Below are 27,588 nucleotides of genomic sequence, written 5' to 3'. Positions count from 1 at the left end.
AACCCTAGTCCACTCAATATCCTTCACAGAGTTACAGTAGGATCCGTTCAGTGGAGATGGTAGTAAAGAAGAACACTCCTTCCCATCTACAGTTTTGTGAGTACCGCATTCATACAACATATAATGAGGAAGTAGCGACGTTCTTTATCATCACCTAAAGTGTGGCTGGTGTGTGTCCTAGCATCTTCCAGAAACATACAGGCGTGGGGCAGTCGTTGGGACTTCTGGTGTTGCAATGATTAAACAACAGAAAAACTGAGACGCCTCTAAATTTGTCTGTTCCGTTTAAGTCACCCTTTCCTACGACCTCTTACCGACTTTCTCCTGTTACTGCCATTAAGCCGATTGGTGGCCAGGATGTCCTCCCTCTTTATCCAGGTGTGATGCCTGACTCCTCTCATGTGTGCCGATCAGCATTGCAAGACAGAGCGTCTGGTTCAAATTGCTTTTCAGAAAATCTGGCTAATGTTCAAGAACAACCTACGTACCTGACAGCAGTCGCTCTATTGCCTCATAGTCGCTATAAGCAACGCATCTACCCTGAGCAGGTGGTAACTCGTAAAAGGAAGATAATGGGTCCTGGCTCCAAACTAGCTATCAAGTGAATAAAAAAGTGAAATATCCCACATTGTCTGGTTTCTTGTTGCACTGATATTTTGTTTCAGCCAGTATGTTGCTAAAAACGTCCTTAATTTAAGTATTTTTGTCAGGGTCTTCCAGGAAGCCGAAGAATACCTCGCATCAAATGACTTAATTAGTGTCATAAGCTTAGTATTATCAACCAAAGAAAATGAAAGGTAAGAGTTGTATCGAGCGGATGGACGTGTACGGGTATAGAGGCAACCTCATGAATCCGAGGACTCTGCATGTCAGCAGGGGCTGTTCATGCTGGTGGAGGCTCTGTAATGGTGTTGGGTGTGTGCCGTTTTTGGCTGATATGGGACCCTTGATACGTCTAGATTCGACTCTGACAGGTGACACGTACATAAGCCTTGCAACGTGCTGTTCAGAAGAGATCTCCAGCTGCTCGTACTCTCACAGATTTATGGACAGCCCTGCAGGATTCATGGTGTTATTTCCCCCAGAACTCATTCAGACATGAGTCGTGTTGCGGCGCTTCTGTGAGCTCACGGGGGCCCCACATGATATTGGGCCGGTGTAGCAGTTTCTTTGGCTCTTCAGTGTATAACGTAACAATTCAGAAATGTAATGGGGATGATACAGAAATGCACGACGTTTCTGTGTACAGATATGCTGATTTTGAACGCCAGGAAGAACCTGAACCTGAATGTGGATGTTCAAGGAGTGTACGCCGACCTACATATGAAGAAACGATCACCATAATAAAATAAGGGAAATCAGAGGTCGCACGGAAATATATAAGCGTTGTATTTTCCACGCGCTATACTTGGTTGAAATAACAGAGAATTGTGAAGGTGGTTCTATGAACCCTCTGACAGGCACTTACATTGGACTTGCAGAGTAGCCATGTAAATGTAAATGTAGATGTAGATGTAGACTTCTGCTGCAGCACCTAGATACCTGGTCAAGTCTGCATGACAGCGGGTATGGAGCAAAATCAGAAGGAGTGCTAGGACTGAGCGTACGCAGAAGTAACAGAGGTGGTTGTGGCATTCAAACCGGAGTGTTTGGCAGAAGGAGGAAGTTGTTTTCGTGAAATTCTCAAAAAAATGGTTCAAGTGGCTCTCAGCAGTATGAGACAACATCCGAGGTCATCAGTCTCCTAGACTGAGAAGTATTTAAACCTAACCAAGTTAAGGACATCACAGACATCCATGCCCGAGACAGGATTAGAACCTGCGACCGTAGCAGCACCGCGCTTCGGGACTGAAGCGGGTAGAATAGCTCGGCCACAGCGGCTGGCGTGAAATTCTATTAGGTAAATTTACAGAAAAGGAATTCGAGGCAAAATGTGCTACATTTACGTTGAAACTATTGCACGTCTCAAGTAGGAACCTCGAGAACGAAGTAAGAGAGATTAATGTGCGTACAATGGTATCTATTCTGTCACACACACTCGCTAAATATGGCAAAGAAACAGTGGATACATTCGTTAAGGATGTTACAAAGTACCATTGACCATGCTGTACTATTCATTGATGAATCGTCAGTGGTTGTTTGCTTAATGGTTCCTCTAAAACATGATACTCAAAAATAAGGCTTGCATGTCACTGCCAGGGGAGCTGATGGACATCAGAACAACTTGTGCCACTTATCGCAGAAAGCGACGGAAAGGGCGGTGTTCTTGTGGAACACGTCTCCTAGTCACCCAGCAGAGGCAGGCAACGCTCTGGACACCTGCAGAGTTGAGTAATTCCTCAGACACAGGAGGATCGTTTCATGTTAAAGTTCCCCAAGGCACGAGACTGAGAGTGTATCTGATTCGTCACTTCCGAGGGAACTGATTACGTTTTGGAGAGTGACGCTGCGCTAAAAGGGTATAAATGTCTTGTCCTGGTGTAAGATCACCCCCAAAAGTAGTACAGCTTGGAGGAATCCAGCACAGTTTAGTGGTCCCTCACAGAACAACATGGGTTATTTTAAGTTACAGTTGGCCACAAAGGATATTTATAAAGTGATCCTTTAACCAGTAATACAAGATATGAGAAACATCTGCGCTAGAGCAGCTGTGTGATTCAGGGAGTTAGTCAATAAGAGCTGCCCTGCTGAAACATCACATCCCAGCATAGTTGTGCAAAAGGCAGCAGATCGGGCTTGTTGTATCCAGCAAATTCTGTGTTTTCCGACCAAACACCACTGGTCATTTTGGCTTATTATTCTGTCCAGCATGAAACGCCAATAAATCAGCCTGTCTGCGACAGGTGAGGTGAGGAACACCCTGCAGTGGTGATCCGTGTAACACAATAACTGAGTAGATGGGTGTCGTTCTGAGCAAAGGTTAAATCAGCTGGTTTTGTAGGAACAGGTCTGGTGTATACTGGTGTCATCAGGGTGCCGTGAACAGGCCTCAGGGGCCACTTTCGGCCACAACAGAACACGACATGCAACCTGGATTAGCTCTTAGATGACACAACCAGGTTGGTTGAGCTACTTCAGAACGACTGGAGCTATGAGTGAGGCGCATTGTCGTGCTGGTAGATACCAGTGTTGCAGGGTCAGTGCAGGCTAACGCTTCGTATGTTCTCCACAGTTCAGCGTCTCCTTAACAAACACCGGGCTTCGTTTCACCCTACGTTTCCGCACAGCAGGATATATTAATCTGGTCTTGCATGTCTTCATGGTGGGACATAAAGTGTATCACTTCAACTGTATCACTGTAACACAGCATGGAAGGTGAGGTAATGCCGATATTGTACGAACGGCAGCAGAGCAGGCTGCATGCTCCTGCTAACTTCCGTTTTACCTCCACAACCACGATATGTGGTCTGCTGTAAACTCGTAATATTCACTCTCGCCTTTAAAGTTATCTTTCACATCAGACTCTATAACGTTTCCACGTAAAACATGCTTTATAACTATGCAACTACAATTTTATTTATGTATATACAGGCACTGATTACGTGTGTGAGCTCTGAATAATAATAGAATAGAGACAATTATGATACATTTTGTATTTGTAAAGGATTAAGTAGTGGATTCGTGAAATAATGTCCGTGTCGCCGAGTTCTGAAATCGCCACATAAAAGAAGTAATGAAGAAAAACTCAAAGGTTTCATGACAATCAGTCATTTTATAAGTAGTAGTGTAAGAATAATATTGTCGTTGTCGTCTTCTTGGAGTCACATAGAGAGGAGGAACCTGTGACGCTATGTTTAACACGTAGGTAGCTTTCATTTGTCAACATTGTAAGCAGGACGCTATTGGGCGCTGAGTATAAAGAATGGTGTGTGAACTTGTTATTCGAGTTTTAAATGTAGTTGTTTAATGAGAATTCGTATGGTACTATTAGAAAGCTTGCCTGGTATTTTACACGTCTATTTGCGACACTTTCAGCTTTTTAAGTCGTGTCCGCGGTGCAGAGCTGAGACACGGCGGAGCGAGCCGCCGCCGCCGCGGCAGATTCAAATCTGACAATAAGGGCAACCATACGGCAATAAGCGGTCAGGCGAAAAGTGCATTTAAAATTGTTTCTCACAGCAGTTCGAGATCGGAGTACAAAGCAGCAGATTTTACGTTGTGCTTCACAGGCGGACGCGGGCTGCTAATATTGTAAACTTTAACAGTATCAAAGTTAAAATACTTTCATGTTTCAAAAGGAAACCTTGCTATGCAAAAATTATGGGCTCGTAAAAGTTATAGAGAAATCATTTTCCGGTTAATAATGATAGTCTTACGCTCTAGTGTTAGCCATGGCACTGATTAATAATTAATGTTGACGAAAAATCCACTGCAAGGTTTGAGGTTCTTTAAGCATTCCGTACGGTAACTTCATTATTTTTGATAACAGAAATAATTTCGGAACATTTTTACAATAACTGTAGCAGTGGTGGATATGTTGTGCAGTCTACTGAGTTACAGTAACAAAACTGTTCATTTAATAAGAAGCCAGTTCCAGTATAATAACAATTAATCTCATTTGTTCGCAACATACAATTAACCAAAAAAAACTTGTGTACAGAAAAAATAACTGGAGCGCGAAAACTCACGCAACGAATTTTGGCAATAATATCCCACGTACTAGCAAAAGTATGGCAACTAACAAATCTGGACCTGCGGTGGGGGGAGACACAGCAATACGGTGTGACCTCCAGAACTGGAACCTGGGGGAGGAAATCGACATAAAACTGCAGTCTCCATATGTCCATCTCTCAGTCACTCGACATGAATTTCCAACTGTTGCATCTCACTTCATCCTCAGGCCGCGAGTTAACGTCATTCCATTCCAGTCTGGGCATCATACGTGAAATGCAAGCAAACCCTGTAATACACAGGCAGGGGCAAATTAAAATAGCAAGGACGAATGGATACGATTGGACGTGAATGTGTGCACATAACCATAACAACACGCTGTGACGTATATGCCGGCCACGTGATCCAGACCAGATAGGAGAGCAGTGGGAGTGGAGCAGTGCAAAGGAGGCGACGGTGCTCACAGAGTAGCAGCGGGTGTCCGTTTTGGAAAGTAACGTCACAAAAAGGCATTGGGATGGTGTGGTTACTTGTTTGTCGAGAAGTTTAATGGTGTCAAAGTGCCAGCAAGAAACGCCACGCAACTCTTAGTCCAAAAATGGCATCAGACAGTATCTGTTTTGAACAAGTCAAAAAACATTCCAAAACGTGCCTGGACTCGAGAAAATGTGAATGGAGCTCACCAGAAAATGCTTTAATGTCCTATTAAATCAGTCCGACGCCTGTTGCAAAAAACTCGAATGACACGTCGATCATGCTGACGAATATAGCTGAGCCTGCACTTGCATCCCTACTGAGTGTCTGTTGTTTGGGCATTAAAACCAGCAGAGGTCCCTTAGTGCCTCCAGTTTTGTGATTAGCTACTTCGTGTCTACTTGAGTGGTTATGTCAACTCACAGAATCACAGGTTTTGTGCAGCGGAGAATCCATATAATTTCCACAAAACACAGCTGCATTATCGCAACGATGGGGTTAGGTGTGCAGTGTCTGCACACCACGTTATTGGCCCCATCTGCTTTCATCAGAGTCTGACTTCGGGGCGTTACATTGCCAACATTTTGAAATCATTTCTGGCAGCACTAACGGAGGAGGTAAACGCCTACAGTTAGTTTCAACAGGATGGAGCAGCTGCCCATACAGCCAGCCAAATCTAGGAGTCACGTGTGACAGAGGTGTTAGCGGAGGTCAGTCTGGTCACGACCGCAGCTGGCCAGCCATTTCACCTGATCTGTCACTGTGCAATCATTTTGTGTGGGGAGCTCTCAAGTCTAGGGTGTGTCGCACCAACCCTCATAGTCTTCAAGGACTGCAGCAGAGCATTTGGGATGAGACTGCATCAATCCCAGCGGTCCAGCTTCGATCCACATTCAGCAGCTGGCTGACCAGGACCCACAAGTGCCAAGAGGTGGACGGTGGTCACTCGCGGCATCTGCTACAGACAGGTCAGTACTGTGTTTCCTTCACCCTGCTGTGTTCCTTCGTACCCTGGAACTCTGTCCTCTGGGCCACTTTTATTTGCCCCACCATATAAACTGGCGAGCTATCTTGAAGGCTAAATGCATTATCAAGTCTCATCATAACCACATTTATCCTCAGATCATTAGTTTGTAGCTCGACAGCATGACATAGCAAGCAATTAAGGAGATGCAAAATTGCTCTGGGCCACAAACTCCGCTACAGCATGGAACTAAGTTTCTGATGATGACATTCTTATGCCATATGTTCTCGACATTCCTTCCGTGTTAAATCTGAAAAAAAGTTCTATTTCACATGAAATAACTCCATCGTCGTTATCAAAAACAACAGATGACCACTGTGCTACCAGACAAGGGGTCGGTGGCGGCCCCACCCTGTACATTCCGGAGCTATCTCGAATGTTGTTTTCTCAAGTTGTGATGTAAATAATTTGGCGAATTACTTTATAGTCTCCTAGGGGTAACATAATGACCGTCATTCCCGTAAAAGCTAATGCCCTACATTCTGATGTCTACAGCCACTTACACAGCAGAGAATGTAAGACATGAATGGGGTGTCGCATTTTTTATTGAACAAAACATCCATGTCCGTCTTCCGAGATTTACCTGCTCCTTTCTCTTCATTTGTATTAAATATATTTTAGTTTTCTAACATTGTGTACTTTTTTCGAGTATTTTTCTGTGGTTTGTTAAACAGTTCCATCATACACAGTGCCGAAAACTCGTCACGGCGTAACCAGCGTCTGACAGGCATAAGCAGACGTAAAAAGCACCTGCCGTAGAAAACTGCCGTGTCGCACGCCTCACGCGGTTATACAAGTCTGTGACGTCACGACATCAGCACTTGTGACACGGTTATTACGAGTTAGTCTGACCCAGCACATCCAGTCTGGAGAGGTCGGCCCTACATTCTTTTCACTACATTAATGCTTTGTAAGTGTCCAGAACTATGAAGGGCAAATTCTACATTTGTTTTTTGCCTCCTCAGCGGTATTGTGTTGCGTGGTTCTCGTATTTGTCTGTGTTCTCTGTAGAAGCGGTGGAGACAACTCAGTGCAGTCGCAGAGTGGCGCTGAGGCGGCCTGCGGCAGGGCACACACTTTCCACGCGTCGCCGCTGATTCTGCATAAAGCCTCGATGCAGCTGACGTCAGTACCCCATTCCCACCCGCTTCCTTTCTTCCCCCTCCACCTCAATTTACATATAAAAATACATATTCCTCACACACTGTCAGTCGAACAACGACGAATACAATACTGAAATTTTTTGTTTTAGTCTTCAGTAGCAGTTTATTTATTTTGCTACTGGTTCAGTTTACTTCCCAAGTAGATGTAACGTGTCAAATAGAAAAATCTGACACAGTTACTTCGGAAGTGAGGGTCACGAATGCGTGCCAGAGGATGGCCTGAGGATGGTAGTGTGTGCCGCAACTGGTAGCTGGGAGGCAAAATAAACAAACTGCGGCTATAGACTAAAACCAACATTTTCAAAACAAAAATAAGCGCTCATTTTCACCTTCTTGTATCAGTCCACCTCAACATTATTTCACCTCGGTGTGAGGGCGGTTTGGTCGACCTGTTATAAGTGGTCACGTAATCGGTTTGATAGTTTATGCTTAACGGACCTCAAAGCATCGACGTACAGTGAGTGTTCCTTAGTCACCAATGTATTTCTTTACTGTAACAGACTTGTCCGAGTCGGCGACACCAGCCTCTCGCGCACTTTGGTCCACTCTCCTATGTACTTTGCACTCGGCTGAGGTTCGGGCACCTTTCTTTTTTTTCCTTTATTGTGATTTCATTCCACTGCCCCATATGGGCAGGGGAGGGCTGTCAGTGGCACAATCCGCCGTTCTTCAGCCGAGCGACATGACAACTAAAATAAGAAGAAAATGTTACATACATAAGGCGATAAAAAAGGGGAACATAAAACAGAGTAAAGGGAGAAAATGGAGGTAAAATTAGACTGACATGGAGATGTTCATGGGGGACAGTTAAAAAACACAGTTGGCGATGCTTAAAACACAGAGAAGACACTGAATGAACATGCACATTACTAAAAAAACTCCAGAACAACACACTTAAAACCCACTTGTAACACACACGACGAAGAATAAAACTGCCAGGTGGGACCTGCCGAGGGAAAGGTCAGAGAGGATGGAAACGGCGGCAGAGCAAGGGGCAGCAGGGGAAGTGGCGGGATGAAGAGAATAGGGGTGTCGGCAGGTACAGGAAGAGGCCAGGAGATACGTGTGGCAGGAGATGAAGAGGGAAGACAGAGCAGGAGGGAGTGCAGAGACACTGAAAGAGGGCACAAGAGAGGGAGGGAAGTAGGAGGGGGAAGCCGCTCAGGAGGAGGGAGGGGGAGGAGAGGGAGCTCTGAGGAGGAGGTAGGAAGATGGGGTTAGATTTGGTAGGAAGTAGAAGTCAGGGCGAAGCTCATCATCTGAGAGGGGTAGACGGTGGAAGTTGAGTTGAGATGGAGGGTATGGAGATGGAGAGAGGGTGGGACACAATGGTAAAGGCGTGGCAACTGGTTGGGGGTGGAGAGGAAGGGAGACACCTGGGGTTGAGGGGGATCAAGGCGGCGGACAATACATAGTGTGTAGATGTGTTCAAGGAAAAGGGGAAGGTGGGGGAAGGGGATGAGGTCGTAGAGGATGCTCGTGGGGGACGGAAGGCAGATGTGGACGGTGAGGCGGAGCACAAGGCGTTCGAGGATTTGGAGGGCTTTATAGAACCGGGGAGGGGCGGAAATCCAAGCTACACTGGCACAACAGAGGATGGGGCGGATCAAGGATTTGTGGGTGTGAAGGGTGGTGAAAGGATGCAGACCCCACGTCCAGCCGGACAGGAGTTTCAGGATGCGGAGGTGGTTGTGAGGTTTGTTTTGGACGGTAAGGAGATGGGGAGTCCAGGTGAGGTGGCGGTCGAGTGTGAGGCCAAGGTATTTGAGGGTAGGAGTGAGGTGGATAGGACGGCCATAAATGGTGAGGTAGAAATCATGGAGGTGGAAGGAGCAGGTGGTGCGGCCTATGATCATCGCTGGGTCATGGAGGGATTGATACGGAGGATCCACTGGTTGCACCAGGTGGTGAATTGGTCAACATGGGTTTGGAGGGTACGTTGGGACTATTGAAGGGTAGGATAAAGGGCTAGGAAGGCGGTGTTTCTGGAGGGGACTTCTAATGACTTGTTGAGGCCATGCCACATTAAGTCGCTGTACTACACTGGGCAAAAGGTGGTCCCACACGGTATAACGAGGTATTCCACCTCATTGTGTATCTCGCATAGATAGGGAGGATAAGATGAGAGAGGTTAGTCCGTGTATGGTGGCTTACGGACAGTCATTTTTACGTGAATGGGGTATGGAAGGAAATAAATAGTACAGACACGATTTTGCCTACACCATGCACTGCCTTACTCATTAATTATTACGTGTAGATGTAGGGAATGTCGCCAGCGGAAAGTAAATCAGCTAAACAATTGGCTGGGGAAATAGCAGGAAAGTTAAAGGGGGGAGGCACTGTCATGAGTGGTAAAATACCAGTGGTTATAGGATTCAGAAAAGACCCTTTTTTAGGGTAGGGAGGACAGAAAGAAAACAAATTTTAAGAGAGGTTAGAACTGAGACAAACCTTCAGTTTGAGAAAGAAATCAAAAAACGTAATTCCAGCTTATTACATCAACATAAACAGCCATTGGTTAAGAATTTTCAACTGTCAGCAGATATTTTAACTCCATCCAATTTTAAGTCAGTCAATGTGAAATGTCAGCTATCTTTATTGCATCAAAATATTCGAGGACTGAGAAATAAAATTAATGAATTAACTATCTGCATAGATGAATTAGAGTCTTCAAACCCAGCTGACATAATCTGCCTCTCTGAACATCATGTGACCACTGGTATAGAACTTTTAAGTGTTACAGGGTTTAGGTTAGCATCTCACTATTGTAGATCAGAAATGGAGAAAGGAGGAGTTGCCACATTCATCAGGAACTGTCATAAATTTAAGAACATAGACATTCATAAATTTTGCCTAGAACAGCATATGGAAGCATGTGCAACAGAATTAGATTTTCACAAAAAATCTTTCATAATATTAAGTGTATATCGAGCACCTGCAGGTAACTTTAATCTGTTTGTAAACCACCTTGAAGCTGTACTGGCCCATTTAACAACCAAAAACAAAGAAATAGTGGTTGCTGGTGATTTCAATGTAGATTTCCTTAAAGACTCTCCCAATAAGAACCTATTTGAGTTAGTAACACTATCATTCAACTTAATTCCCACAGTAAAGTTCCCCACTAGGATAACCACTTGCTCACAAACAGCCATTGATAATATCTTTATAGAAAAGTCAAATGAACAAAATTATATTACAAAACCAATAGTCAATGGCCTCTCAGACCATGACATGCAGTTCCTTCTGTTAAATGTTAATACTGAACAGGATATAAAATCTGTTAAATCTGAGCTCAAGAGGGTAATCAGTAAGCCAAAAATTGATTATTTTAGGACACTCCTCAGAGACATTCACTGGACTGATGTTTACAGTGCTCATGGCATGAATGAAAAATATAACATTTTTGCTAATAAAGTGCTTACCTTATTTGAACACTGCTTTCCCCCAAAACTTACCAAGGTTAGAGCAAAGTCTACAAAGAAGCCATGGATTACTCGAGGAATAGGGGTATCTTGTAAAACAAAAAGAAAACTGTATCTGTCAATCCGAAACATTTCCAATGTTGATGCTATAGCACATTATAAGAAATACTGCAAAATATTAAAGACTGTAATACGGATGTCAAAGCAAATATATTACAAGGAAAAGATAGTCATATCAGATAACAAAATAAAGACAATATGGGATATAGTGAAGGAGGAGACCGGTAGAACCAGACATGAAGAGGAACAAATAGCATTAAGAGTAAATGATGCATTGGTGACAGATGTGTATAGTGTTGCAGAACTTTTTAACAAACATTTTATAACTGTTACTGAAAAGATGGGGTTGTCAGGTTCGGTAGAGGCTGCTATGGATTACCTTAGACCAGACATTTCAAGTAACTTCCATAATATGAATTTGACCCTCACTACCCCAACAGAAATAATGTCCATCATAAAATCTTTAAAATCAAAAACATCTAGTGGGTATGATGAAATATCAACAAAGTTAATTAAAGAATGTGATTCTGAGCTAAGTAACATATTAAGCTATCTGTGTAACCAGTCGTTTATCAGTGGAATATTTCCCGAATGGCTGAAATATGCTGAAGTTAAGCCACTGTTTAAGAAGGGAGATAAAGAAATAGCATCAAATTTCCGTCCAATTTCACTGTTGCCAGCATTCTCAAAAATTTTCGAAAAAGTAATGTACAGTCGTCTTTATAACCATCTTATCTCAAATAACATACTGTCAAAGTCACAGTTTGGATTTCTAAAAGGTTCTGATATTGAGAAGGCTATCTACACTTACAGTGAAAATGTACTTAATTCATTAGACAAAAAATTGCAGGCAACTGGTATATTTTGTGATCTGTCAAAGGCATTTGACTGTGTAAATCACAATATCCTTTTAAGTAAACTAGAATATTATAGTGTAACAGGAAATGCTGCAAAATGGTTCAAATCTTATATCTCTGGCAGGAAACAAAGGGTGTTATTAGGAAAGAGACATGTATCGAGCTATCAGGCATCATCCAACTGGGAACTAATTACATGTGGGGTCCCACAAGGTTCCATTTTGGGGCCCTTACTTTTTCTTGTGTATATCAATGACCTTTCATCAGTAACATTACCAGATGCCAAGTTTGTTTTGTTTGCTGATGATACAAACATTGCAATAAATAGCAAATCAAGTGTAGTCTTAGAAAGATCAGCCAATAAAATATTTGTAGACATTAATCACTGGTTCCTAGCCAATTCTTTGTCACTAAACTTTGAAAAAACACACTACATGCAGTTCAGAACTTGTAAGGGGTGTCCCAAGAGTATATGTCTAACATATGATGACAAGAAGATAGAAGAAGTGGACAGTGTTAAATTCTTGGGATTACAGCTTGATAATAAATTCAACTGGGAGGAGCACACCACAGAACTGCTGAAGCGTCTTAACAAATCTCTGTTTGCAATGCGAATTTTGTCAGACATAGGGGATATAAAAATGAAAAAGCTGGCATACTATGCTTACTTTCATTCCATAATGTCATATGGGATTATTTTCTGGGGTAATTCATCAAGCCAAGCTAAAGTTTTCCGGGCACAAAAACGTGCAGTAAGAATTATATGTGGTGTGAACTCAAGAACATCCTGCAGAAGCCTGTTTAGGGAACTAGGGATACTAACTACAGCTTCCCAATATATTTATTCCTTAATGAAATTTGTCATTAAAAATATATCACTTTTTCAAACCAACAGCTCAATTCATGGAATCAATACTAGAAATAAGAATAATCTTCACAAGGATTTAAAGTCACTTAGTCTTGTACAAAAAGGTGTGCATTATTCAGGAACACACATTTTCAATAACTTGCCAGCAGCCATAAAAAGCTTAACAACCAATGAAATTCAGTTTAAGAGAAGCCTAAAGGATTTATTGGTGGCCAACTCCTTCTACTCCATTGATGAATTTCTGAGGAAAACCAACTGATTTGTATATAAGTACAACATAACTTCTGCACAATTTCAGTGCAGTAATGTGTTCACTGAAAATTTGTGTGTGTGTGTGTGTGTGTGTGTGTGTGTGTGTAAGTATAATCTAACTTCTGCACCATTTCAGTGCAGTAATGTGTTCATTGTAAATAAGTATTACAGTAGTTGTATTACATGTTTCTTACCTTATAAATAAATAAAAAACTTTTTTATTTTAAATTCAGTGCAATAGTATTTGTAAAATGACTCTTAGTGGTCATTAAAAAATGACGATCATTCCACTTGGGACCTGTGGAATGGTACATTAGCTTATTTGTTTTAGTTTAAATATTTGTCATGTATTGTTGTTTTTCTGACATGTTCCACATCCTGGAGGACCTCCTCACTACGGATCAATTGGAATGAAAGTAAATCTAATCTAATCTAATCTAATCTTTCCACTTACCAATAGTAACAGTAATACACTGACGTGACAAAAGTCATGGGGCACCTCCTAATATCGTGCCGGACCTGCTCTTGCCTGGCGTAGTCCGACAAGTCGACGTGGCGGGACTCAACAGGACGTAGGAAGCCCCTGCAGAACTACTGAGCCATGGTGTCTCTGTAACCGCCCATAACTGTGAAAGTGTTCCCAGCACAGGATTTTGTGCACGAAGTGATTTCGTCCCATAAATGTTGGGCGGGACGCCTGTGGGGCTGTGCGGGTGGCCAAATCATCCGCTCTAACGGTCCAGATTGTTCTTCAAATCCGTAGCGAGCAATTGTGTTCTGGTGACATGGCGCATTGCAAATGTTCACCAAATACCCGAGCATAACCATCTCTAGCCAACGATTGATTCAGCTGGGCCAGAGGACCCAGTCTGTTCCATGGAAGACAGCCCACACCAAGATGGAGCCACCATTTCTATTGGTGGACGGCCGAAATGCCACTCAGCTGCACTGTTTCCATGTTCCTCTGCATACTCTGTTACTTTCAGTTTATAGCCTATATCATATGAATACCTTTTATTTGTTCCATTAAGAAACTATGTGAACACCTGGCTGAAAATGCTTCACAAGTTCGGGGCACCCTCCATCGGTAATGCTGGAATTCAATATGGTGTTGGCCCCTCCTTAGCCTTGATGACACCTCTCGCAGGCATACGTTCAATCAGGTTCTGGAAAGTTTCTTGGGGAATGGCAGCCCATTCTTCACGGAGGAGATGTATCGATGTTGGTCGGTGAGGCCAGGCACGAAGTCGGGCTCCAAAACATCCCAAAGGTGTTCTATATGAGTTAGGCCAGGAATCTGTGCAGGCCTGTCCGTTACAGGGATGATTTTTTAGTCCAACCACCGCCAAAGTCCGTGCATTATGAACAGGTGCTCCATCGTGTTGAAAGATGCGATCACCATTCCCGAATTGCTCTTTAACATTGGGAACCAAGAATGTGCTTAAAACATTAATGTAGGCCTGTGCTATGATAGTACCAGGCAAAAGAAGAAGACGTGCAAGCCCCATTCATGAGAAACACGACCGCACCATAACACTACTGCCTCCGAATTTTACTGTTGGCGCTACACACGCCGGCCTATGACGTTCACCGGGCATACGCCATACCCACACCCTGCCATCGGATCGCCACATTGTGTACCGTGATTCGTCACTCCATACAGCGTGTTTCCACTGTTCAATCATCCAATGTTTACTTGACAGGATTCGTGAGAGAACAGTCTTCTTTTGAGTGTAGTAAGTCAGCTGGGGGACGTAGTCGAGAGTTGTTTCCCTGTTTCTAAAATTTCAGATGCTACTCAACTGCGTTGAACTGAATGTTTCCAGATCGTAAAGAATGTGATAGGAGAGAGCCATAACAACGTAGAACGAATTTCCAAGAAAACTGAGACACACTGAATTCAGTGTTCTCACTGATGAGTCAAGAGATGTAGAATATGTTAAAACCTCGTGTGTTCTGGTTTGATATTTTGATAAGGACACAAATAAAACTGACAGTAATTTTAGGAACCTTTGTGAAATTTTAAAACATGGTGAATATGATAAGGTGCAACAAGTAAAAATATTTATAGTAATATAATGCTTCCGTTTTCTGAGGACAATATTGCTCAAAACAATGTTATAAGATTTACTTGTGCTGATTGCAATTATATGTTGCGATCAAGAAACACTGTTGCTACTCGCTTAACTGAACAATGTCCAGGACTAATTATACTCAAATGCATATTTCATATTTTCACAAATGTGTCAGTGAAACTGGTAAATGACCTTCCAAACCTAGCTAGGAATATTCATAACCATTTTAAAGCTAGTGTTAAGTGTCAGAATGTGCTACACACAAGTCTCCGTACAGTATAGACGCACTTGCCTTTTAAGGACATGTTTATCCTTTAGTGGCAAGCCACTGACGCAGGAACGCATATTTGCGTAACGAGATCATTGCAGATGTGCGCCAGGAATACTCCAGCTTCTTACGTGCGTGTGTGTGGGAAGAGCAGGCAAGAGTGCTGGCGTCATATCCCGGCTGTGACCGCAGGCGGCTAGCGGTTTGCGGTCAGCTGAAATCCTGTCTGTGCTCCAAACTGAGTCCCGGTTGCGACAGCGCGGCCGTGGGCGTTATAATGCAGGGCGTGCGAGGCCAGCGACACGGACCGAGACCGTACAGTTCGGGGCCCACCGTACGGGCCAACCCAAAATCACTACAGCGGTGACACATGACTGCAGATAACACTTACCAGTACATTGATAAGCATTACAGACAATGTAAAATTAACTTCAGAATTTCCATCGTTACGCAAGACCTGCGAATCCTAAGCCGCTGCACACTTTAGAATCAGCACCTCCCAAAACGTTGAATCCGTCGTCCTTGCCATGACGGCACTGCGTTCCCTGCCCGCTAGAGTTCTGGCCCTGACGCCAACTCATTTCTTTTCCAGGGGTTATGTGAAATACCTATGTCTAAAACCATTACACAACACAAATCGCTCATTTTGATGCGACAATTCATCAACAGACGCATCTAAATGTATGATACGAAAGGTTCTCGCTTACATACTGTCTGTGTCGACAAGGGCTTCATACAAAATATCTATAAAGAATCTAAAATAAATTTGCTCCGTACGGAATATCTACAGCCACTGGTAATCGCTTCATTCTGTTTCATCTGTATACCTAGAGATAGAAATACGTAATTTATAAATTTTACATAAGAATATGAAGAAAGACTCAGAAGACTAAAAGGATTCAGTAGACGTCTACACAATCTTACCCGACGATTATCAGTGCAAGGGACAATATAGAGGGCCTGTGATACCCTCATGTCATTTACGAACCAAGGAAAATATTGGACAGCGTAGGCTACAATACTCCAGTCCCACCTCCACCTCCACTGTTTAGCAGCAAGGCTATGCAAGATTGGGGTGGCCTGAATGCCTCAGTGATGCAGACAGCCATACTGCAGATGCAACAACGTGGAAGGGGCGTATATACAGCAGCCAGACCAACATGTGGTTGCCGAACAGGAGGGCAGCCTGTTCTTTAGTTAGAGGGGGTCAGTCCAGATGAGTTTCAGAAGGTCTGGCCCTGCAACATTAGCCCACCGGCCCTCCATACGTTGGTGTTATGGGCGGATGATGGCAACCAGAAAATACAAGTGTCATGCTCCCATCGTAGCAGAATCTGAAATGCGATACAGAATAATTCTGAAGATAAGGTGGTGAAATAGAATATATAATGAAGAGGTACAGGATCGAACTGATAGGAAACAATAGAGCCACTGTCTGACTAATAGAAGGAATCGATTGACAGGATACATCCTCAGATATCAAGGAATCGTTAAGTAGGTAACCGAAGGATGTGTGAGGTAGTGCAAAAAAATCGGAAAAGCAAGCAATGAATGGTTGGAGGTATCAGAAATTCCTTACGTCACTAGGTACACCTGAAAGCATTACATACAGATATTAGCATCCATACGTTACACGCTGGTGCGCAAGTCAATTTGCGACACATTGTTCATAATTTCCAGTTCTGCTAATGACAAAGAACTATACAGACTTTCCCTCAGACCACAACTCAAACATGTCCTACGGACGTGAACAAACTAAAGAGTGTGACTAAAATATTGGTCAACATTTTTGCCTCGCACGAGAGCTTTTCGCTGGCCAGTACTATACTGCTCCACCTGTGTTCTTCACAAGTACACTGTAATGTCCTTTCGGACATGCATGCAAATACGGACGCATGCACGTCCGAGGAAACATTCCATCGTATTTATGAACAACACAGGAACTGCAGTATTGCATTTATCCGCCAATACCGGACAATCGATTGTCAATTAACATGTCTCACCTGTTGGGGAATATATTTAGTCTAAGTACGAGTGCAAGGGATTGCAGACATATGGTTGACGACATATGGAAATCATGGTCTGGTCTTGAAGAAAAGCACGTGAATTTACGCTAGTGGACAAGATTTTATGCGCCATATCTTTCATAACTATTTGAATGTCAATTAAACAGTTGGTAGGACACTGGCATTTATTCCTGTGTTTGTTTGTGACTGAACCTTCACATTTTTTTCATTTCTTTCCCTGTGCGACTAGCTCGTACTTCCTGTTCCACTCACACACACACACATAGTCAGAAGGTTAAGAGCTGCAAAGACGACAAATTTGTTCTTATTGAGGTAGTGGATAAGTTGCAGAACATGTCAATGAAGGAGAAGTTCCAAGTGAACAGTCAATGAAGGAGAAGTTCCAAGTGAACCCTACTCTTATTGACAAGAAGATGTACTGTTTATGGAAACATTAGGAGCGGCCGGGTTCAGACATCCTGTCCATTTCCTCCAATGTGTTGACCATCCCACCTCAACCATGCTAACCAGACACACCTTGAATCTAGCCATTCCAAAACCCAGGCAATTGTGTAAGACAAACAACCACTTTTCATCCTCATAACTACTGCCTCATGGAAATATGCTATCCAAATTACTAACTCACTAAAATACACAGAACTACGCCTCGACTGTAAAGAAACGTGAAAACTGCAAGTAAAAATCATACAAGAAAAGTGTACAACAGAAAGGTACTTCTGTAGCTACTTACTGACCAAACATGGGAATTGTATCCCTCTAACGCAATCCACACCTCCAAACCTGGGAATTGACTTGTCTCATTTTCCAGAGCTGGTATTTTCTGTGAACGCCCCCTGTGAACATCAAATGAATGACTACTGTCGAATAATGTTCAGAGAAATTTGTTGCCAACGCATTCGTCTGCCTCATTCTATAGACAAGTTGCGTAAATAGTCACTCAGAAATTCGTGAACACTTCCAATGCAACACATTGACCAGAGAAATCTGATTTGCAAATACGACATCATTCTTCTATGTTATTTCTGCAGCCTGGTCCAAGGGTGCATCGAGCACCAGGTGGGGGGGTCGCAAGTTTACTGCCTCACCACAGAACGTGCATACCTGGACAGCTTTCTCTCAGCGTTTTCGTGTCCTCGTGTGTAACAACAGTTTACTTTGGTCTCTTAGAGTGATGTGAGGGGTATACGATGTGAACGCTAGTCCACTCAATATCCTTCACAGAGTTACAGTAGGATCCGTTCAGTGGAGATGGTAGTAAAGAAGAACACTCCTTCCCATCTACAGTTTTGTGAGTACCGCATTCATACAACATATAATGAGGAAGTAGCGACGTTCTTTATCATCACCTAAAGTGTGGCTGGTGTGTGTCCTAGCATCTTCCAGAAACATGCAGGCGTGGGGCAGTCGTTGGGACTTCTGGTGTTGCAATGATTAAACAACAGAAAAACTGAGACGCCTCTAAATTTGTCTGTTCCGTTTAAGTCACCCTTTCCTACGACCTCTTACCGACTTTCTCCTGTTACTGCCATTAAGCCGATTGGTGGCCAGGATGTCCTCCCTCTTTATCCAGATGTGATGCCTGACTCCTCTCATGTGTGCCGATCAGCATTGCAAGACAGAGCGTCTGGTTCAAATTGCTTTTCAGAAAATCTGGCTAATGTTGAAGAACAACCTACGTACCTGACAGCAGTCGCTCTATTGCCTCATAGTCGCTATAAGCAACGCATCTACCCTGAGCAGGTGGTAACTCGTAAAAGGAAGATAATGGGTCCTGGCTCCAAACTAGCTATCAAGTGAATAAAAAAGTGAAATATCCCACATTGTCTGGTTTCTTGTTGCACTGATATTTTGTTTCAGCCAGTATGTTGCTAAAAACGTCCTTAATTTAAGTATTTTTGTCAGGGTCTTCCAGGAAGCCGAAGAATACCTCGCATCAAATGAATTAACTAGTGTCATAAACTTAGTATTATCAACCAAAGAAAATTAAAGGTAAGAGTTGTATCGAGCGGATGGACGTGTACGGGTATAGAGGCAACCTCATGAATCCGAGGACTCTGCATGTCAGCAGGGGCTGTTCATGCTGGTGGAGGCTCTGTAATGGTGTTGGGTGTGTGCCGTTTTTGGCTGATATGGGACCCCTGATGCGTCTAGATTCGACTCTGACAGGTGACACGTACATAAGCCTTGCAACGTGCTGTTCAGAAGAGATCTCCAGCTGCTCGTACTCTCACAGATTTATGGACAGCCCAGCAGGATTCATGGTGTTATTTCTCCCCAGAACTCATTCAGACATGAGTCGTGTTGCGGCGCTTCTGTGAGCTCACGGGGGCCCCACATGATATTAGGCCGGTGTAGCAGTTTCTTTGGCTCTTCAGTGTATAACGTAACAATTCAGAAATGTAATGGGGATGATACAGAAATGCACGACGTTTCAGTGTACAAATATGCTGATTTTGAACGCCAGGAAGAACCTGAACCTGAATGTGGATGTTCAAGGAGTGTACGCCGACCTACATATGAAGAAACGATCACCATAATAAAATAAGGGAAATCAGAGGTCGCACGGAAATATATGAGCGTTGTATTTTCCACGCTCTATACTTGATTGAAATAACAGAGAATTGTGAAGGTGGTTCTATGAACCCTCTGACAGGCACTTACATGGGACTTGCAGAGTATCCATGTAAATGTAGATGTAGATGTAGACTGCTGCTGCAGCACCTGGAGACCTGGTCAAGTCGGCATGACAGCGGCTATGGAGCAAAATCAGAGGGAGTGCTAGGACTGAGCATACGCAGAAGTAACAGAGGTGGTTGTGGCATTCAAACCGGAGTGTTTGGCAGAAGGAGGAAGTTGTTTTCGTGAAATTCTCAAAAAAATGGTTCAAGTGGCTCTCAGCAGTATGAGACAACATCTGAGGTCATCAGTCTCCTAGACTGAGAAGTATTTAAACCTAACCAAGTTAAGGACATCACACACATCCATGCCCGAGACAGGATTAGAACCTGCGACCGTAGCAGCACCGCGATTCGGGACTGAAGCCGCTAGAATAGCTCGGCCACAGCGGCTGGCGTGAAATTCAATTAGGTAAATTTACAGAAAAGGAATTCGAGGCAAAATGTGCTACATTTACGTTGAAACTATTGCACGTCTCAAGCAGGAACCTCGAGAACGAAGTAAGAGAGATTAATGTGCGTACAATGGTATCTATTCTGTCACACACACTCGCTAAATATGGCAAAGAAACAGTGGATACATTCGTTAAGGATGTTACAAAGTACCATTGACCATGCTGAATACTATTCATTGATGAATCGTCAGTGGTTGTTTGCTTAATGGTTCCTCTAAAACATGATACTCAAAAATAAGGCTTGCATGTCACTGCCAGGGGAGCTGATGGACATCAGAACAACTTGTGCCACTTATCGCAGAAAGCGACGGAAAGGCCGGTGTTCTTGTGGAACATCGTCTCCTACTCACCCAGCAGAGGCAGGACAACACACTGGACACCTGCAGAGTTCGGTAATTCCTCAGACACAGGAGGATCGTTTCATGTTAAAGTTCCCCATGCCACGAGACTGAGAGTGTATCTGATTTGTTACTTCCGAGGGAATTGTGGTGCGTATTGGAGAGTAGTGAAAGTGTATAAATGTCTTGTCCTGTTGAAAGATCACCCCCAAAAGTAGCACAGTAGTACAGCTTGGAAGAATCCACCATTGTTTAGTGTTCCCTCAGAGAACGACATGGGTTATTTTAAGTTACAGTTGGCCACAAAGGATATTTAGAAACTGATCCTTTAACCAGTAACACAGGATATGAGAAACATCTCCGTTAGAGCGGCTGTGTGATTCAAAAAGTTAGTCAGTAAGCGCTGTCCTGTTGAAACAACACATCCCAGTATAGTTGTCCAAAATGCAGCAGACCAGGCTTGTTGTATCTAGCAAATTCTGCTATTCCCGACCAAAGACCACTGGTTATTTTGGCTTATGTCTCTGTCCAGCATGAAACGCCAATATATCAGTATGTCTGGGTCAGGTGAACTCCTTGGAGAGCAGATCTGTGTAACACAATAACTGAGCAGGTGGGTGTCGTCCTGTTCAAAGATTAAATCAGCTGGTTTTGTAGGAATGGAGTTGGAACAGGTCTGGTGTATCCTGCTCCCTTCTGGGTGCCCTGAACAAGCCTCATGGGTTACCTGTGGCTACAACTGAACAAGACACGCTACCTGGATTAGCTCTTAGATGTCACAACCAGGTTTGCTGAGATACTTCAGCACGACTGGAGCTATGAGTGAGGCGCACTGTCGTGCTGGTAGATACCAGTGTTGCAGGGTCAGTACAGGCTAACGCTTCTTATGTTCTCCACAGTTCAGCGTCTCCTTAACAAACACCAAGCTTCGTTTGACCTTACGTTTCCGCACAGCATGATATATTAAAGTGGTCTTGCATGTCTTCAGGGTGGGGCACAATGAGCATTACGTCGGCTGTATCACTGCAACAGAGTATGGGAGATGAGGTAAAGCTGATAATGTAACAACGGCACCAGATCAGGCTGGATGCTCCTACTAACTTCCGTTTTACCTCAACGACCACGATATGTGACTGTCGGTTACAGATACACTCAGTAAGTTTCGTGCCATCTCATCAACAATCGGTATGTATACATTTTATGTTAAGAGGTGCTGACTATTTGATTCCAAAGACTGATCTTTTATCTCTGTGCCATAAAATCTTAGAAAATTGTGGGAGGGAGAATCAGTTCCACGCAGTATGTTAGTAAAAGCGCGTCGTCTTGCTGAAAGTAAACGTGTTGCAGAATCTTCATCGGAATCGACAGGATGTATACAGCACACTGCTGTATCATTTCAACATTAGTCTGGTGCGATTTTAGGTTGTGATTTCGCACAGCACGGTACTCAGACTTGGTCGGGTATGTAATGAACACTTCTGAGAGCAGAGCGTGGAAAGCAGTGAGTACAGTCGCGTTGTCTTGCTGGAAGCACACGTTCTAGCGACGACGTAGTGGATGAGGAAACCTAATGGGTTTTGTTTCATCCTGCACCATAAGGATCCCTCAACAGACGATAAGGCTTGTTTTGGGTTACGTTTGCTTGTGGTGTCCCCTCTATGTTTTGTACATTGTCCAGGAAACTGAATGACCAGCGGAAGGTTGGAGCTGTGTGACATGTTCAGTGAGTGATCGAGCGTTGTGCTGCTGGAAGAACACGTGCCACTTGTAACGCAACACCACAGTATGTAACACAATAATACAGCATTACAAGTGAAATACTTAATTTTGTTCTCTCTTGCCAATATGAGTTTTTTTGTTATATATAATCAGTAGCATCTGAAGTTATATACACGCGCGTGTTCTATAAATGTTTGCATTTTTCGCCATTTGGGTACTGCACGGATATGGTGGGTCGACTATTTTTTGATATAATAGAATGAATTTGTAATGCATATTACTTAATTTTTATGGTTTCAGAGTATATATTACAATAACAAACATCGTAACAGCTTTTCTTGACTTTTGGTTTGACGATTTGTGCCGAAATTGCCGAAGATGAATAATTTCGCGAGTTTTATTACAACCTCTAAACTTCACACTTGGCTCCAGCACCACAGTTCTGCACAGTGGGTGTCAGTAGAAATTAATATCCCAGGGGATTATAATTGACGTGCATCTGCTCACGGAGGCGAGTACTGGCTGTAATTATTCCATGGCAGTGAAATTTGGTAGATATGCTAATGCATTAATGCGGAAACCACTTTTTTCATGCAAGATGGGACAACAACTCAAGTCGTTGAACCCATGAAAGATCTGCTTAACGCTGCCTCCGGAATTCCGATTTTGCCCACCCGTTGCAAATCAGCTTTACATTGTTTGTATGAGGCTAATATATCAGCGTAAGAATGGAAATATCAAACCACTGTCATCTCGATTAACATTTTATTTTCAACATGTTGACATTATTTATTATCTTATTAAAACTGTTGCAGTTAAGACAGTTCACTAACGACGCAATATGGACATCACGTCAATCTAGACGTACTTGAAAATGCGACAGAGCCGAAACAGTCAATCGTAAATAAAGATTACTGATTTTTAGCAGCTATTCGGTGCATCTGCTCTAATAATCATGTCGTTACCAGACATTCATTATGCTGCTGGCCCTAAAGAAAATAAAAGAAAAACTTCTATACTTCTTTCTAGCATTCACAGCACCAGAGCTGCATCTGATGGCCAAAACTAGAACTACTTTTTTTTTGCCAGCGTAAATCATTTCTGCGTTAAGGCATTAGAATGTCTACCAACTTTCGTGACCATACGGTAATCACAGCCCACACTGGACCGCTACGAGTAATTACACTGTAATTATAACCACGCTTTACGTTCGTACAGACTATCAGACCAACTGTGTGTCTGGACTGAAGAGTTTCTAGCAAACAGAACACAACATGACACTCTAAACACAGAGAAATCGTCAGACGTTAAAGTAATTTCGAGTATGGTCCAAAAGAGTGCTAAATAACTCTTATTTTTTATCACGTAAATGACCTAGTAGATAACGTCAGAATTTCCATGAGATTTCCAAGGATGATGCTGTTGTATACAGAGAAGTCGCGAATTCAAACAATTACTGCGAAATGCTGGAAGACCTGGAGAGGATCGACGCCTGTTGCAGGGAGTGGCAGCTGACGCTCAACGTAAACGAATGTAGTGTACCGGCAATACGTAAACAAAGACTCTTTATCGTATGACGACATGACCGCGAAACAATCACCGGAAGCAGTTATTTCCGTAATATATCTAGGAGCTATGCTTATGGAGTGATTTGAAGTGGAACAGCACACAAAACAGTTTTCGGGTGAGGGAGACGCCAGAGTGTGACTCGCTGCAAGCCAACGTACTGTTTCCTCCTACATACATCTCGCGAAAAGACCACGAAGATAAAAGTAGAGAGATCTTAGCACAGACGGATGGTAACTAGTGGTCGCTCTTCCTGCGAACCATACACGGCTGGAACAGAAAAGGGGGAGGTGACAGCGTTGCGCAAAGTACCCTCCGCCACACAGCGCAAGGCCGCTTCTGCAGTATAGATGTAGATGTAGTAGTAGATATTACCACATATCGCTAACCTTACTAATTTTTCCTGAATATGCAAATCAATTATATCTAAGGCTTAAGGTCTAATTAGTACTTTAAAATACACCATGCCCAGTTTCTTGATAGTTAAATAAATAAGGCGATAACTTGCGCTATTCCTTGTCTTTCCCACAGCAAATTTATATCGATTACATCCCCCAGGTTGCAGTTCTAAAGGACATACCTTACTACTGTCTCTAGCTCCCTCCACAGCCCTGGATATATTACTTGCCATTAGCATCACGCCGTATCTGTGCTCACTTTTAATGTGCCACAGAAGCCTGCACTTTTAATAATGACAATTATAATAAAATACGCTACCTGACAAAAAAACATTAAATGTCGAGAAGGGGAGGAGAAAACGAATTGAAACTTTAGCGGTAGAGGCAGATAATCGGTGTAACTTGCAAGATCGAGTCAAATTTACAGGGGTGTGGGCATATGAGCCCAGTTATCAGTGTGACGTTCCACCGCCTCTGCTGGGATGGGTGTCATGGAGTCGCTCTGTACCCACCTGGGGCCAGCAGGCGCACAGCTGTTGATGCTGACACTGGGACGAAGCCGGCGTCCAAGGCTGCCCCACACACATTCGGTCAGGGTCAGGGAATACTTCAACACGACACTGCCCGTTCACAGAGAGACGTGTAATATGTGGTCGAGCATTGTCCTGCTGGAAAACAGCACCACAATACTGTCACACTAGAGGTAGCGCATGAGGATGCAAGTTATTTCCATTCATTAAGTAAACAGAGGTAAAATTTGTTTCATTTACGTTATCCAATATCAGTAATGCCCTGGATCTGATGGCAAATTAAAAAAAAAAACTAATAATATTCACTCTCACCTTTAAAGTTATCTTTCTCATCAGACTCTTGCAACGAATTTTGTCAATAATGCCTCACATAATAGGAAAAGTACGGCATGTAACAAATCTGTGGCTTGGGGTGGGGGCAGACACAGTAATACGGGGCGACCTCCAGAACTGGAACCTGGGGGAAGAAATCGACATAAAACTGCAGTCTCAGTACGTCCATCTCTCACTCACTTCCAGCTGTTCCATCTCATTTCATCCTCAAGCCGCGAGTTAACGTCATTCCATTCCAGTCTGGGTATCATCCGTGATATGCGAGCAAACCCAGTAATATACAGGCAGGGACAAATAAAAATGGCGCGGACGAATGGATACGATTGGACGTGAACGTGTGCACATAACAACACCCTGTGACGTATGTGCCGGCCACGTGATCCAGACCAGTTAAGAGCGCAGTGCGAGCTGTGTCAGTGCGAGTGGAGCAGCGCAAAGGAGGCGACGGTGCTCACAGAAGAGCAGCTGGTGTTGGTTGTGGAAAGTTACGTGACGAAATAGGCGGTGGAATGGTCTGGTCAGTTGTTTGTCGAAAACTTTAATAGTGTCAAAGTGCCAGCAAGAAACGCCACGCTAAGCGTAGTCCCAAAATGGCGTCAGACAGTATCAAAAACACTCTGAGACATGCCCGGACACCTGGAAATGTGATTTTAATGCACCAGAAAATACTTTAATGTTCTACAAAATTAATCCGGCGTCTGTTGCAAGAGACTGGAATGACACATCGATTATGCTGACGAATATTCTACCTGTCTCGGCACATGCATCCTTACTGAGCATCTGTTTCTCGCGCGTGATAACCAGCACTCGTTCCTTAGTGCCTCCAGTTTTGTGACTGGATGAGATAACAATGAATGGCTTGGACATGGATCCGTTCTTTATGTCTGACGAAGTGGTTGTCAACTCACAGAATCACAGGTTCTGGGCAGCAGAGAATCCGCACAGTTTCCACAACGATGGGGTTAGGTGTGCAGTGTCTGCACACCATGTTATTGGCCCCATCTGCTTTCAGCAGAGTCTGACTTCGGGGCGTTACATTGCCAACATTTTGAAATCATTTCAGGCAGCACTAACGGAGGAGGTAAACATCTACAGTTAGTTTCAACAGGATGGAGCAGCTGCCCATACAGCCATCCAATGCTAGGAGTCAAGTGTGATAGAGTTGTTAGCGCAGATTAGCCACTTCACCTGATCTAGGGTGTGTTGCAACAACCCTCATAGTCTTCAAGAACTGCAGCAGAGCATTTGGGATGATACTGCAGCAATCCCAGTGGTCCAGCTTCGGTCCACCTTCAGCAACTGAATGACCAGCACCCACAAGTGCCAAGAGCTGGACGGTGGTCACTCGTGATATCTGCCATAGTCTGGTTAGTGCTGTATTTCCTTTCCCCTGCTGTGTTTCTTTTTACCCTGGAACTCCGTTCTGTGGACCACTTTTATTTGCCCCACCATATAAGCTGCTGAACTATCTTGGAGGCTAAATTCTTCATCGAGTCTCATCGTAACGACATTTATCCTCAGATCACTAGTTTGTAGGCCGACGGCATGAAATACCTAACAATTAAAGTGATGGAAAGTTGATGATGTGCCATGAAAACTGCTCTGGGCCTCAAACTCCGTTACAACGTGCAGCTAAGTTCCTGACGATGACGTTCTTGTGTCATACGTTCTCGACATGCCGTCCATGTTCATTTTTGAAAAAAAAAAAAGTTCCAGTTCACAAGAAATATCTCCATCGTCGTTTTCAGAAACAACTGACTACCACTCTGCTACCAGACAAGAGGTCGGTGGCTGCCCCACTCTGTACATTGCCGACCTATCTCGAATGCTGTTTCCACAAGTTGTGATGTTAATAATTTGGCTCAAAAATGGTTTAAATAACTCTGAGCATTAATGGACTTAACATCTGAAGTCATCAGTCCCCTACAACTTATAACTACTTAAACCTTACTAACCTAAAGACATCACACACATCCTTGCCCGAGGCAGAATTCGAACCTGCGACCGTAGCGGTCACGCGGTTCCAAACTTAAGCGCCTAGAACCGGACGGCCAAAGCGGCCGGCAATAATTTGGCGCATTCCTTTATCGTCTCCTAGGAATAAGATAATAACCGTCATTCTGGTTAAAGTTATTGCTCTACATTCTGATGTCTACAGCCTCTTACACAGCAGAGAATGTAAGACATGAATGGTGTGTCGCATTTATTTTTATGTAGAACATCTACGTCCGTTTTCTGAGAGTTACCTGTTTCTTTCTCTTCATCTGTATTAAATATATTTTAGTTTTGTAACGTTCTTTACTTTTTCCTAGTGTATTTCTGTGGTTTTGCAAACAGCTGCATCGTACACATATTTTTATATTCAGAGGAGAAAGTTGGTGACTGAAATTTTGTGAGAAGTTCTCGTCATAAGAAAAATCATCTTTGTACAAATTACTGGCATCCCAACTCGTAGATCATATCCACGACACTC

The sequence above is a fragment of the Schistocerca serialis genome, unplaced genomic scaffold, assembly GCF_023864345.2.
Source record: "Schistocerca serialis cubense isolate TAMUIC-IGC-003099 unplaced genomic scaffold, iqSchSeri2.2 HiC_scaffold_1435, whole genome shotgun sequence".
In the NCBI taxonomy this organism is placed as follows: domain Eukaryota; kingdom Metazoa; phylum Arthropoda; class Insecta; order Orthoptera; family Acrididae; genus Schistocerca; species Schistocerca serialis.
The sequence above is the reverse complement of the archived record's forward strand: the minus strand, read 5'-3'. Positions refer to the sequence as shown.